The 13,258-nt window shown below is 42.7% G+C and overlaps 1 protein-coding gene across 1 annotated transcript in view; it reads left to right on the forward strand.

The window, feature by feature from the left end:
• Positions 1-13,258, forward strand: part of rims2a (regulating synaptic membrane exocytosis 2a) — a 1,205,442-nt gene that overhangs the window by 930,849 nt on the left and 261,335 nt on the right. The window lies entirely within an intron of this gene.

Consider the following 13,258-nt stretch of genomic DNA (forward strand, 5'->3'; position numbering starts at 1 on the left):
GGTTACAGCAAGGTACCATGGTAAGGGAAGTGGGTGTTGGGACTGATTGAAGTGTGGGAGAAGGGAATGGTTCATTCAAAGTGCTGAAAGGGGAGGGTAGGGGAAGATGTGTTTGGTGATGCCATCGCATTGGAGATGGGGGAAATGGTGGAGAACAATCTGCTGAATGCAAAGGCTGGTCAGGTGAAAGTTGAGGACAGTAGAAGAAAAGTGAGAACCAAAATATAAAAATGGGAAGGGCACGGCTGAGGCCCTGGTCAATTATAATTCAAGAGAATCTTCAGTTGAGGAAAATGGAAGATATATCAAAAGCACTGGTACAGAAGGCGGTATTGTTAGAACAGATGTGATGGAGACAGAGAAACTGGGAGAATGGAATAGAATCCCTACAAGAGGCAAGGTGTAATCGAGGTAGCTGTGAGGGTCAGTGGGCTTATATTAGCTGACAGCCTAACGCCAGAAATGGAAATAGGGAAGTTGAAGAAATGAAAAACCAGAAATGGGCCATGTGAAAATGAAGGAGGAGTGGAAAGTGGAAGCAGCGTTGATCCAGTTCAGGGTAAGAGCAGGAAGTGGCATCAATACAATCATTATTGTACTGGAAAAAGAGCTGAGACAGGAGACCTGTGTAGGATTGGAATAAAGAGCGTCGCATATATTCCACGGAAAGGTAGGCATGGCTAGCACCCATGCAGGTTTCAAAAAAAATCATGCAGGTTCCATTTAGAGGGAATGAGTAGAGTGAAGGGAGAAGTTTTTCAATGTAAGATCAAGTTCATTCAGGCAGGGGAGGGTGATATTGGTTGGGGACTGATTGGGCCTCCATTCAAGGAAGAAGCAAGGGAAGGTGGGCCCACAGTGTTGTAGAAGGGCTGAATACCCATGGTGAAAAGGTTATGGTTAGAACCTAGAAACTAGTGACTGAGAATATAGGAAGAGCCACAATGCAGGTGGGAAGAGACTGGAGGAGAGGAGAAAAAGTGAAGTTGATTTAGGAAAAAAATCATTTCTGAGGGACAAGAACAAGCTTAAATGATCAGTCTACCAGGGCAGTCTTGTTTGTGGACCTTGGGAAAGAGGTAGAAGCTGGATGTCTGGCATTGGGGGTGATGAGGTTGGACGCCATGAGGGGAAGATGAGGAGAGTAGATGAGGTCTGTAATGATCTGGGAAACAATGACTTCATATTTGGTGGTGGAGTCATGGTCCAGGGGACATAGGAGGAGGTTTCAGAGATTTGATGTCCAACCTTATTATTCAAATTTTGCTTTTTGCTCATTATAATTGCAGTTCTGAAGAAATAATCAGAACTAAAATTCTGCCACACATCCACAGTTCACATTGATTCTTTTAATGACAATCTTTAATTAATAATTATTTTGAAGATTTGAGCATGGAATTCACTGCTTCTCAAGGCAACTAAAGGTGGACAATACTAAGCCTTTATCGTGAACCGCTAGGGAGCAGTTTGATACAATTGAATGCCTTGCTGGGCCTCTTCCAAGGGCAGTTAAGAGTTAACCACTTTACTGTGAGACTGGAGTTCTATGTTGACCAGACAAGGTCAGGGTGACAGTTTTACTTTCCTAAAGGACAGTAGTGAACCAACTGGATATTTACAACAGTGAACAACTTTGTAGTGCTTGTACTGATACTGGCTTTTCCTTGCCAGATTTTTAACAAACAATTCAAATTCTCAGTCTGTTGTAGTGGAATTAGGTTGCATATTCTTCAGATTGTTATTCCCTAACATTGATCAATATTACACTACAACATATTTCTGTCAATTATTAGTCCTGTCATAATCTAATACGAGTAAACTGTTAACATGCTCGATAACCTGCAAAATAATGCAGCATATCTCCTCAAAATCCATGACAAACAAAAACCTGGTAATGCCACAGCAGCAATCTCTGAATGCTGGGCACCTTCAAATCCCATGTCATTCCAGCTTATCACTGTCTCATTTACGTTGTACTCCATCCAGCAACTGGAGATAAGTCAGAAACCACTTATATTATGTGGTAGAATGTTTAAAACATGAAAGTAAGTTCTGCCTGGCAGTGAATTCAAAGTAGCACTCAATTGTTGCAGTTAAACTAGTGTTTACAAACAAGTGCCAGTTATATTCTCATGAGTAGGATAAGTGTTTCTAAGTTTTCAGGTTTGGGCAGAGGCCAGCATTTTTGCTACCTTTACATAACACATAGAGTGTAGGAATTCATCGCATTTTTAATTTCAATTGCAGGAATAATGCTAGTGGTTTCAAACTGGAGAATACTTTTATATCAGATATCAGGAATTTTTCCTTCACATGTTGAATGGTCAACATATTGGAATAAAATTTTCTCAATAGAGCTGAGGAAGCAAAAGAACCTGCAATCAGTTAAGAAATAATTGGATGCTGCAATAGGTGATAGGGATCGGTTGGCTAGATGGCTAGAGTGTGGGGCAGGATAACACCAACAACATGGGTTCAATCTCTGTACTAGCTGAGGCGATTCTTGGGGTCTGTCATCTTGCCTGCCCCATAGTACAAGCCATATTTAGTAACCACCAGCCAGCAAGAACAATACATGAAGAGAGAGAATGGGGTGACATTAGGATCTCTCTGGATGAATGAGCTGAGTGACCTCACCTGGAATTATTGTGATGACCATTTGACCTTCTTGTGGCATAAAAAGCATTCATCTCAATTGCTGTCTTGTCATTAACTGTTAGCCACCTGTGTTATTAATAACCAGTCTGTGTTATTCTAAATTCTGCCTATTGGAGCGTTTTGATATACATCCTTCACACTTGTATAAATCTTTGTAAAATGCGCACAAAAATATTAAAAAGCATAATGATAGCCAGTTACTTAAAACCTATTGAGAAATTTTTCAGTAACATTTGAATTTGGTCAGTGGACTAACATTTCAACTTGCACCCAGATGGGGAACTGGCGTTGTGGTTCAGCCGCATATTATAGAAACTAGTTATGATAATGTGTGGCTGATGTACAACATTGGTTTCATATCCAGGCAATAAGTTGAAAATCTACTCCACTAAGTAGCAATCCAAAAGCTCTTTGGCCCCCGAAATCTTCAGCTATTCCAATGTGCTCCCATCACATAACTGAGATCAGCAGAACAGTTGGAATCCAGACCAAGGCCTAGTTAGCTGGGACCCCAGTCTTCCCCTGGAGATTGCTGTGTGGCCTCTTGGTGACTGAGGCATCATCTGCCCTTATTGTAACAAGTGCTGAGGAGGAGGAGCTCCCCAGGTCAAAAGTTCCTGCATCCCAACCTTCACAGGCGCTTGGCATATGGTTGGCAGAGGTGCATCCAGTCAAGTCAAACATACTTCCATTAACACTGGCAGCCATGGAGGCCACATGGGGCCTCAAGCTGGCTCTTTAGCCTGGACTCCTGAAGATTTTATGAGGCCAAAATTACTTTTTCTTTTAATCTTTAAAGGGGTCCTTCTTAAAGGGGAGGCCACAGGAGATGGCTACATCGTGTTTTTGGGGCCCTCCACTGAGCTTTCTAGCACAGTGGTGAGCACTAAGGATGTTTACTAATGCCACAGAACTAATGTGAACTGTGAGATATTTGCTGGGGCCAGCGGTGAGTCAGATCAGTGGTCTGCAGGTTTCAGGACTATTAGCTCCATCTTTGTACTTAGCTGTGTCTCATTGCATCTTGAACAAGCTTCTACCACATTGTTTAATTCATTGTCCACACAAACACTGGAGATCCACTATTGGTTATTTAAAGAGAAAGGGGTGAAATTCCGTATGGGTTGTCACCCTCGTCTCCTATAACTGCAGAGGAAGACCTGTACAAATCCTGGGATAATGGCAGAAATATGTTTACACTATTTTGATGGGATTTCTGGAGGTCAGAAGCCAAGTTCCCTATGAAAATTTCCCCCATCTGTTTGGATAAGTAAGAAGCTGTAACTTAAAAAATAGTAGATTTGTATATGTATTTTTGAATATTGTGATTTTTGCACCTGATTTTCAAGTACAACAAGCAAAGGACATAAGTTGTGTGTTGCAGTTCGAGTCAAATGTAACACTTAAAAATGTATAAAATGCACCAATTGAATTACAGCAACTTACATTTCCATACTGCCTTTAACATAGGAAAACATCCCAATTCTTGAGCCAATTGGAAGGGGTGACCAAAAGCTTGGCCAAAGTGCAGGGTTTAAAAGAGGGGAAGGAGGATTAGTTCTGAAATCCTATTGTTTACTTTTTCTAGAATTTTATCTGCTTTTATCCCTTCTCTTCTGAACATGAAACGCTTAGTTGAGAGGTGAAACCAGCAGCCCTTTGAAATCTTAACCAAGTGGCCATCCTTCTTATGTTAGCTTGGATAAACTAGCCAACCAAGGAAATGATCAGAACTTGTTCCTGCTCTCACACAACATTCAGTCACATGCAGTTTTCAACAGAGTACCTGGATAGTGATTGGCAGCAGAAACCTTGACCTTTTTTTTTCTGTCACCTTAGGGCCTCTAAGGTCAATTGTAGCATCCCCACTGCTGCCATAGTTGAGGTTTGCTAACTGAGCACAGATCAGGAGTTGAAATTGGAACAAAAACAAAAATTGCTTGAAAAACTGAAATTGGAACTTCTGGCTCATGTGACTTAAGAGACTTGGTCTTTTCCTTTTGTGAATGTTTACGGAATCACAGAAACTTACAGCACAAAAGGGCCCATTGGCCAGTTGTGCCTGTTCTGGCTCTTTGAAAGAACAGCTGTGCTTACTCCAATACCCCCTCTTTTTTGTCTTTAATCCTGTAAATTCCTTATCCTCAAGTATCTGTCCAAGTCCCTTCTAAATTTATTTGTGGAATTGGATTCAACTACCTTTCCAGGTGGAGCGTTCCAAATTCTGGCAATTTTCTAAGTGAAAAAAATACCCCTCATGCCTGCTGCAAATATTTTGCTAATGACATAAATCTGTGACCTTGTGCCAGAGGGAGTTGTTTTTCTCAATCGGCTCTATCAAAACCTCTCAGCATCTTTGAAAATCTCGATTAGGTCATCTCTTAATCTTATCTGTTTCAAGGAGAACAATCCTATCTTTATCAACCTCTCTTCATCTCCAGTACCAGGCTGGTATTCTATTTTTTGATTTATGAAACCTTATGCTTTTTTAACGACCTTATCAACTTGCCCTGACGCCTTTAAGGATTTGTGCAAATGGACACTAAAGTTCCTTTGCTCATCTAACCTTTTCAAAATCATGTCATTTATAGTATACTGTCCATGTTCAGTACCATTCATGACTCCTAAGATACTGAAGCAGTCTGTGCCCACATGCAGCAAGACCTGGACAACATTCAGGCTTGGGCTGATAAATGACAAGTGACATTCAAGCCAGCTAAATCCCAGGCAAATTACCATCTCTGACTAAAGAGACCGTCTTCCCTAAGGTTAAACGGCATTGCCATTGCTGAAAACCCCCATTATCAACATTCTGGGAGTTACCATTGACCATAAATGTTAATGGACCAGCCATATAAATACTATGGCTTTGAAAGCAGGTAAGAGACTGGAAATTCTGTGACAAGCAATTCACCTCCTGACTCCCCAAACCTGTCCACAAGGCACAAGTCAGGAGTGTGATGGGGTGCTCTGCGCTTGCCTGGATAATTGCAGCTCCAACAACACTCAGCAAGCTCAACACCATCCAGGACAAAACAGCCTGCCCGTTCGGCACCTCATCCACCACCTTAAACATTTACTCCCTCTACCACCGACGCACAGTGACAGCAGCGTGTACCATCTACAAGATGTTACTGCAGCAACTTGCCAGGCCTCTTTCGACCGCACCATCCAAACCCCTGACCTCCCACATAGAAGATCACGATACAGGGGAACACCACCACCTGCAAGTTCCCCTCCAAGTCACACACCATCCTGACTTGGAACTATATTGCCATTCCTTCACTGTCGCCTGGTTAAAATCCTAGAACTCCCTCCCTAACAGCACTGTGGCTGTACTGCACCACATGGCCTGCAGCGCTATAAGATAACAGCTCACTACCACCTCCTCAAGGACAATTAGGGATGGGCAATAAATGCTGGCATTGCTAACGATGTTCAGATCCTATGAAAGAATTTTTTAAAAGTTTTGTCTTCCCAGAGTTCATCATTTCAGACTTCTCCACATTGAACTTTATGCTTCTGCTCAGTTTATCATTCTGTTTGTGTCACCCTGAAGATTAAAATTATCCTTTTCATACTACTACTAAAACAAGTTTTATATCTTCTTTAAGCTTTATAATGCTGACCTCTGAATCCGAGTCTAGATCGTTTATAAAACTGCAAAAAACTGCAAACAGTAGTGGATCCAAACCTGACCTCGGGGAACTCCACTGCAGACCACCTCCCAGTCTGGAAAACTTTCATCCACCACCTCTTTGCTTTTTGTCACTGAGACAGTTTCATATGCAAACCATATGCATATAGTTCATATGCAAATATGCATATGTTCCCCCTAATTCCATGAGCTTCCTCCTTTTTTACTGCGTCTCCTGTGTGGCATGTTGTTGTCCATATATATATCTATTGCACCACTTTGATCAGATTGCTCTGTTATCTCATCAAAGAGCTCAATCAAGTTCGGCAGACACAACTTTCCTTTAACAAATCCATACTGACCCTCGTTGATTAACCTGTGCCTTTCCAACTCCAGTTCTATTTTGGCTGGATTTTTGCTTCCGAGGCAGCTGCGCAGAGTTGTGAAATTTTCTCTCTCACCAAACCAGCCTCAGAAGAAACAGCTCCAATGGCCATATTTTCGTTCGGGGGCAGGTAGTGGGGTGGATGCATGCTGGAGTCAGGCCCCCAGAAACGGTTCAAAGGTAGCCACAGGTGCTGACGAGTGCCAAGGTAGGCGAGTTAGAAGGCCCGTCTCAGTGCTCTGGGATTTTGTCCGAGTTGTAATTAAGGCAGTTAGGCCCTGTAACCCTCGCTCCTCACAGCCCTTCAACCCCGATCCACTCCCCATGCCCCATCCATGCCAACTCATGCCAACCCACCCCCTACCCACTTCCAGTGGCACCTCACACCCTCCATGTCAACCCATGCCCCTCTTCCCACACACCATGGCCCCTCATACCTGCCATACCAATCTATTTGCCTGTACCCAACCTATTGACCCCTTAAATCCCCTATGCCAACTTAATGCCAACTCATGACCCCCCAATCACCACCATTGGCCCCTTCCATGCCACTTCACGCAGTATCTACCATGGGCAGATATCAGGAGCCCAGGAGCCATGCTGAGATGAAATAAAATAACGTTCTAGGTATCTATTACAGACTTCAGTATATTAAAGAAAAACTCTCATTGACAAAAACCCATTCAATACATTTAAGCCCCTTCAAATACCTAACCCCATATAAAAACAAACATTCGTATTCATAACCGCACATCGAAAGACAGCTTATTCCTTAATAACATCTTGGAGCTGTCAATCAAATTGTGAATTTAACCACCTCCTTGCCCCCGCTCTAATAATGATTGGTTGTGGAAGCAGTCAATCAGTAAAAGTACCATGATCATAGCCCCGAGGGTTACGTCAACAAGCAGCGATTGAAACTGCAAGCACCGATTTTTTTTCTTCAAAATTTAAAGAGCAGGAGATTTTGACAGTTCCATAGACCTAATCCACCTTTTCCGACCATTCGCTTCTACACTTAAAAATCATAAGTTACGCACTGTGGGAAACGGACCTCGCTCCAGTGAAAGTGGGATCTGCTGTAACTCAGTACTGAGTTCAAACAGCACTGCTGGGTTTGTGTTTCCCCCTTTCCCCAACCAGTAGACATAAAATTTTACCTCGGCGGGCGGGCGCACGTGCCTGACCCGCTCGAGCGTAAAGTGACACGGGGCGGCCAAGTGTCCCAACGTCAACGCACAGTTGCGCAATATTTCAGTCCATGGGTGCATGTGGGAATCAATAGCATGCCCACTGACAATTAACAGGCCTGTTAAGGCCATTAAAGTCTCAATTAAGTTAAATTTTTCGCTGCCAGTCCAACCAAAGTTGGCAGGCAGGCAAAAAGGCCAAGCGGTCTTTGCATTTTTTTGGAAACCTCATCCATGGGCAGGATGAGGTTTCCAACATCAAATAAAAATAAAATAAAATGCTTGAAATTTCACTTATTACATGGCCCTACTCATGTGACAGAGTCACATGAGGGAACATGTTTTCTATAACATTTCTCACATCTTTATTAATATTATCTCCATTTTTTTTAAAAAAACTCTTTATCTCCCTGAGGCAGCTCTATGCCTCAGGGAGATTGTCAAGCGTGCATTTGCGTATATGCGTGAAGTTCACGCTCGCCCCACTTGCCCTCCTCTCTTCCCCCCCCCACTCACCCGCACAGGATGTGCTGAGTGCTGCCTCTCGTGTTTCACGCTGGACGGGCCTTAATTGGCCCACTAGTGTGAAATCACCTCCAGGCCTCAATTGCAGGTGGCGGTCGGCATCCCGACCGTCCACACACACCCCTGCCGGGCCCACCCGACCAGGGCTAAATTCTGCCCATAGTATCTGTGGGAAGTGGGGGCGGGACTTCCTGATCCAGGGTCCAGACGCCATTTTGGATAAGGCATGGAGTCCCCACGACTCCGTCAAGATTCAGGCCCTTGTTTCACATAATGGTTCTCCATAACTTCTCCAACACCAATGTAAAGCTGACTGACCTGTAATGTCCTAGTTTATTCCCTTTCTTGAATATTGATATAACATTAGCAACCCTCCAATCACCCACCACTACTCTGGATTTAAAGATTGTGAAATGCTTCTGTTATTTCTACCTTTGCTTCTACTAATAACTTAAGATACATTCCACGTGAACTAGGCGATTTACCAAATTTCTGTAATGATAATTTAGTATTTCGTCCTGTCTAACTTTCCTCTACTTTTTTAGTGGGACCCCCATGCCATCCACTTCCTCTGTGAAGACAGATGTAAAACCACATCCTCTGCCTCCAAATGAAAAATTCCCTTCGGGTCCTTAAGGGGATGGAATTCTTTTCCCTAGCAAACCGCTTACACTTTGTGTTCGGGATTTTCATCTTGGAAGCGGGTAGCTTGAGGTGAATGTTGTGCTTTTTGTTCAGGGGACTAAGTGTGGCCCCTGGATGCAGGTCGGGCAGTGGCCACAGGGGCTGGTGAGTGCCGAGGTGGGCTGGTTAAAAGATCTGCCTTGGTTCTCTGAGACTTCATCCCAGTTGTTGTGTTAAATATTAGGCTGTCTAACCCTCACCCAACACATCCCATCAATCCCACCCACTCCCCATGTCCCACCCATGCCAACTCATGGCCCACCCATGCCAACTCATGGCCCACTCACCCCCAGTAGCCATTCATACCCTCCATTTCAATCCATGCCGACCTGCCCACCCCCAATAACCCCTTATATCCCCATGCTATCTTAGCTTTAACTTATACCACCTCCCCCCCCAACACCATCCTTAGTCCTTACATCCTCCATCCTAACTCACCCAGTATCCACCATTGGCAGACCTCAGGAGCCATTTTAAGGTCAAATTAAGTTCTAAGTATCTATTAGAAACTTCACTATATAGAAAAAAATCACATTCATGAAAGCCCATTCAATATATTTAAATACTTTCAAGCACTTATAGAAACAAACATTTGCGTTCATAATCCCACCTCAAAGACAAATAATTCTTTAACAGCCTGTCGCTTTGATAATGGCAGGTTGTAGAAGCAGTCAAGCAATAATAGTGATAGCACTTAGGGTTATCTTCATAAACATCTATTGAAACTGCTAGAACCACTTTTCTAACTCTCAGAGACACAGGTAGCGTTATTTTCAGTAACTTGGCAGTTTGACAGTTCTACATAGCCTATCTCCCCCTTTAAGCGCACGTATGTCTCCACCTAATGTTGTAGAAGACACACTGCAGATTGAAGCCGTTCCTGGAGCAAAAATCGAATCTGCTGGTCCTGTGCAGTGAGCTTAAGTGGCCCAGCCAATTTGTAATTTATGCCTTTTTAGTTCTTGCACTGCCCGCTTTCGCCTACTGGTGAAAATGGGATCTACCAGAAATGGGGCTGGACTTCTATCTATCTATAAAATGTTTACACTTCAATTTAATGCCTGCTAATGTTTTCTTGTAACCTCCCTTTGCCTCTCATAGGCAATTCCCTCTTATACTTCCCATTATCTGCTTGGTTATAACTGGATCTTGCTCCTAGCATTTTTCATAAGCCTCCTTTTCCTGTTTAATTTTAACAATTTTTTTTGTCATCCAGGGTGGATTAGCTTGGGATCCTCTTCCTTTTCCCTTCAAAGGAATATGCTTAGTTTGTACCTGAACTTGCTCTTCCCTGAATGCCATTGCTCTGTTACTGCTTTACCTTGAAATCGCCTTTTCCAATCTACCTGTGCTCAGTCCCTTCTTAAATCACTGAAATTAGCTCTGTCTCCACTTGAGAAATTTGATCTTTGGTAATTTCTAACCTCTTTCCATAGATTCAGTCATAGAACCATCTACTATATCCTTTCCATTTAGAAATAAAACATAATCCTTAATCAATACTGCCATACCCGTTCCTTGTTCCATCTTTATTATTCTTGAATACTTAGCAAATAGGAATATGAAGAACCCATTCCTGGCCTTGTTTGAGTCATGTCTTTGTTAATGTAATTTTATTATAGTCACATGTAGTAATTTGTGCCTGCAGCTCACCAATCTATTAACTAAATAGGACATTGCCATCCATACACTTTGATATCTCCTTTGTTACATTTGCTATTTTCATCAATGGTCCTTGCAATTTTGGGAATAATTCTAATTTTATTGCTGTTTATATATCTCTGATCTCATTGTTTGTGCTATTTTCTGGTTCCCTGCCCCTGATAAATTCAGTGTTCAACTTTGAGCTTGGAGCCAGCACAGTAAAGAAATATTTAATTGGAACTTGTAGAGCGTTCCTTTTAGCGTTGGTTTTGGGGAACTCATTTTACTGGAGGTACTTGGGTAGGTATGAGATGACCACACCTTTGATGTGAGGCCGTGAGTTTGATTTCTGTCTTTACCCCCTGGGTGCTAAGCAACATCCAGGGAGAAAACAAGAGGAACATTCAGTGGGTTTTGTTACGGCAGCCAATACTTTCTACCTAATTTTCTTCTTTGCACCCTTCCCAGACAATGGTTCATACCCAGACAGTGAATGCGAAAATCTACCTCATCTATCTTCATTAGGTCAGGTGACCTGATTTGGACATACACATGTCGTCCCTCTACTTACAGTCGCTGACCCAAAATTGACTAATGTTTGAGGAGAATTTGGTCATAGGTCAAGCATAGCAGTTTTTTCCTGTAGTGTATCCTGGATTTGAATTATTTTATGAACCCCGTGGGGGAACCATAAATCAAAATAACAAAATTTACTGAATGACCCTGATATGGAGGAATTACCAACAAGATTCCACTTTTTGTGGCTTTTACTTCAACACGAATCAGAACCGACACAAAGTACATATGAATTAACAAGCATTTGCATCATTCCCCACTCAAATTGGAGATTTGATAAAGGTATTCAAAATCATAAGGTGGTCTGACCAGAATAGACATTAAGAAATTGTTCCCATTTGTGAAAGGATTGAGAACAAGACGGCACAGATTTAAAGTAATTAGTAAAAGAAGCAAAATGACATGAGGAGAAACTTTTTATGTAGTAAGTGCTAAGGGTTTGGAATGCACTGCTTGAGAGTGTGGTGGATGCAAGTTCAATTGAAGCATTCAAAAGGGAAAATTAGACTGTTATCTGAAAAGGAAGAATGTGCAGGGTTACAGGGAGAAGGCAGGGGAATAGTATTAGGTGAGTTGCTCATTCAGAGAGCCGGTGCAGACACAATGGGCCAAATGTTGTCCTCCTGCACCGTAACAATTCTGTGATTCTGTAAAATGTGACATTACATAGCTACACAGTTCCACAATATGCTGTTCTTTATTCACGCAGGGTAAATCAAGAGTCCTATCTGACAACGGCTTTCATTTTCAAGTTTACCCTCAGCAAGGCACACTTCTATGAACCCTCTCTGCCTCGGGTCACAACAGTTTGCATGGTGTAGCTTTCCAGAGTTCCTTTACAACTGACCAACCAGTAACACCCAGGTTCAGCTTGTTACCTATGGGAAAACACCCAGCTCTTCAGCATCTCTAAGGAATTCACATAAGGATTTCCAGGTTTTAGACCATTTAAGCCAACTCTGCAGTATTCTCCAAGAGTTCCTGTCTCCTTTTCTGTCAAATAGAACAACTGTCTTCTTCCTGAAAGTGATTTGCTTCTTCTCCTCTCAGGAATTCTGTGTTGCTCTTTCTGTCTCTGTGTGCTTTCCCTTGTGTCTGCATCTGTGTACTGATCTCCTTCACTCTCCAGCTCCTCTGTTTGTAGCTCTCCATTTTGTCTGTAGTTCATCTTTGTGTTTGCTTTTTCCTTAACTTTCTTCCTGTTGGTATTGCTTCCAGGTCAAGTGTCGGAGGTTATATGGACCAGTATTTCTTATTTCCCATGAAACTTACAATTGAAGAAAATATTTAAAGTTGTTTTCAAACATTCTTAAAAACAATTACAAATTCCACAGACCTTTTAATGGAATTACTGCTCTGCTTCCACATCAAATGTTGTCACAACTCTGTTACAGCAGATTTCAGTTTAGTGATAGCCCCAATGTTCTTTCCTGCCAGGGCTGGGGCCTTCTGAAAGAGCACACACCAATGCTTTTTTAAAAATTCCTTCATGGGATATGGGCTTCGCTGGCTAAGCCAGCATTTATTGCCCATCCCTAATTGCTCTTGAGAAGGTGGTGGTGAGCTGCCTTCTTCAACCGCTACAGACCATGTGGTGTAATTACATCCACAGTGCTGTTAGGAAGGGAGTTCCAGAATTTTGACCCAACGACAGTGAAGGAATGGTGATGTATTTCCAAGTCAGGATAATGAGTGACTTGGGGGGGAACTTGCAGGTGGTGGTTTTCCATCTATCTGATGCCCTTGTCCTTCTAGATGGTAGTGGTCATGGGTTTGGAAGGTGCTGTCTCATGAGCCTTGGTGAATCCCTGCAGTGCGTCTTGTAGATGGTACACACTGCTGCTGCTGTGCATTGGTGGTGCAGGGAGTGAATGATTGTGAATGTGGTGTTAGTCAAGCAGGCTGCTTTGTCCTGGACATGTCGAGTTTCTTCAGTGATGTGGGATCTGCACTCATCCA

The sequence above is a fragment of the Cetorhinus maximus genome, chromosome 4, assembly GCF_964194155.1.
Source record: "Cetorhinus maximus chromosome 4, sCetMax3.hap1.1, whole genome shotgun sequence".
Taxonomy (NCBI): Eukaryota; Metazoa; Chordata; class Chondrichthyes; order Lamniformes; family Cetorhinidae; genus Cetorhinus; species Cetorhinus maximus.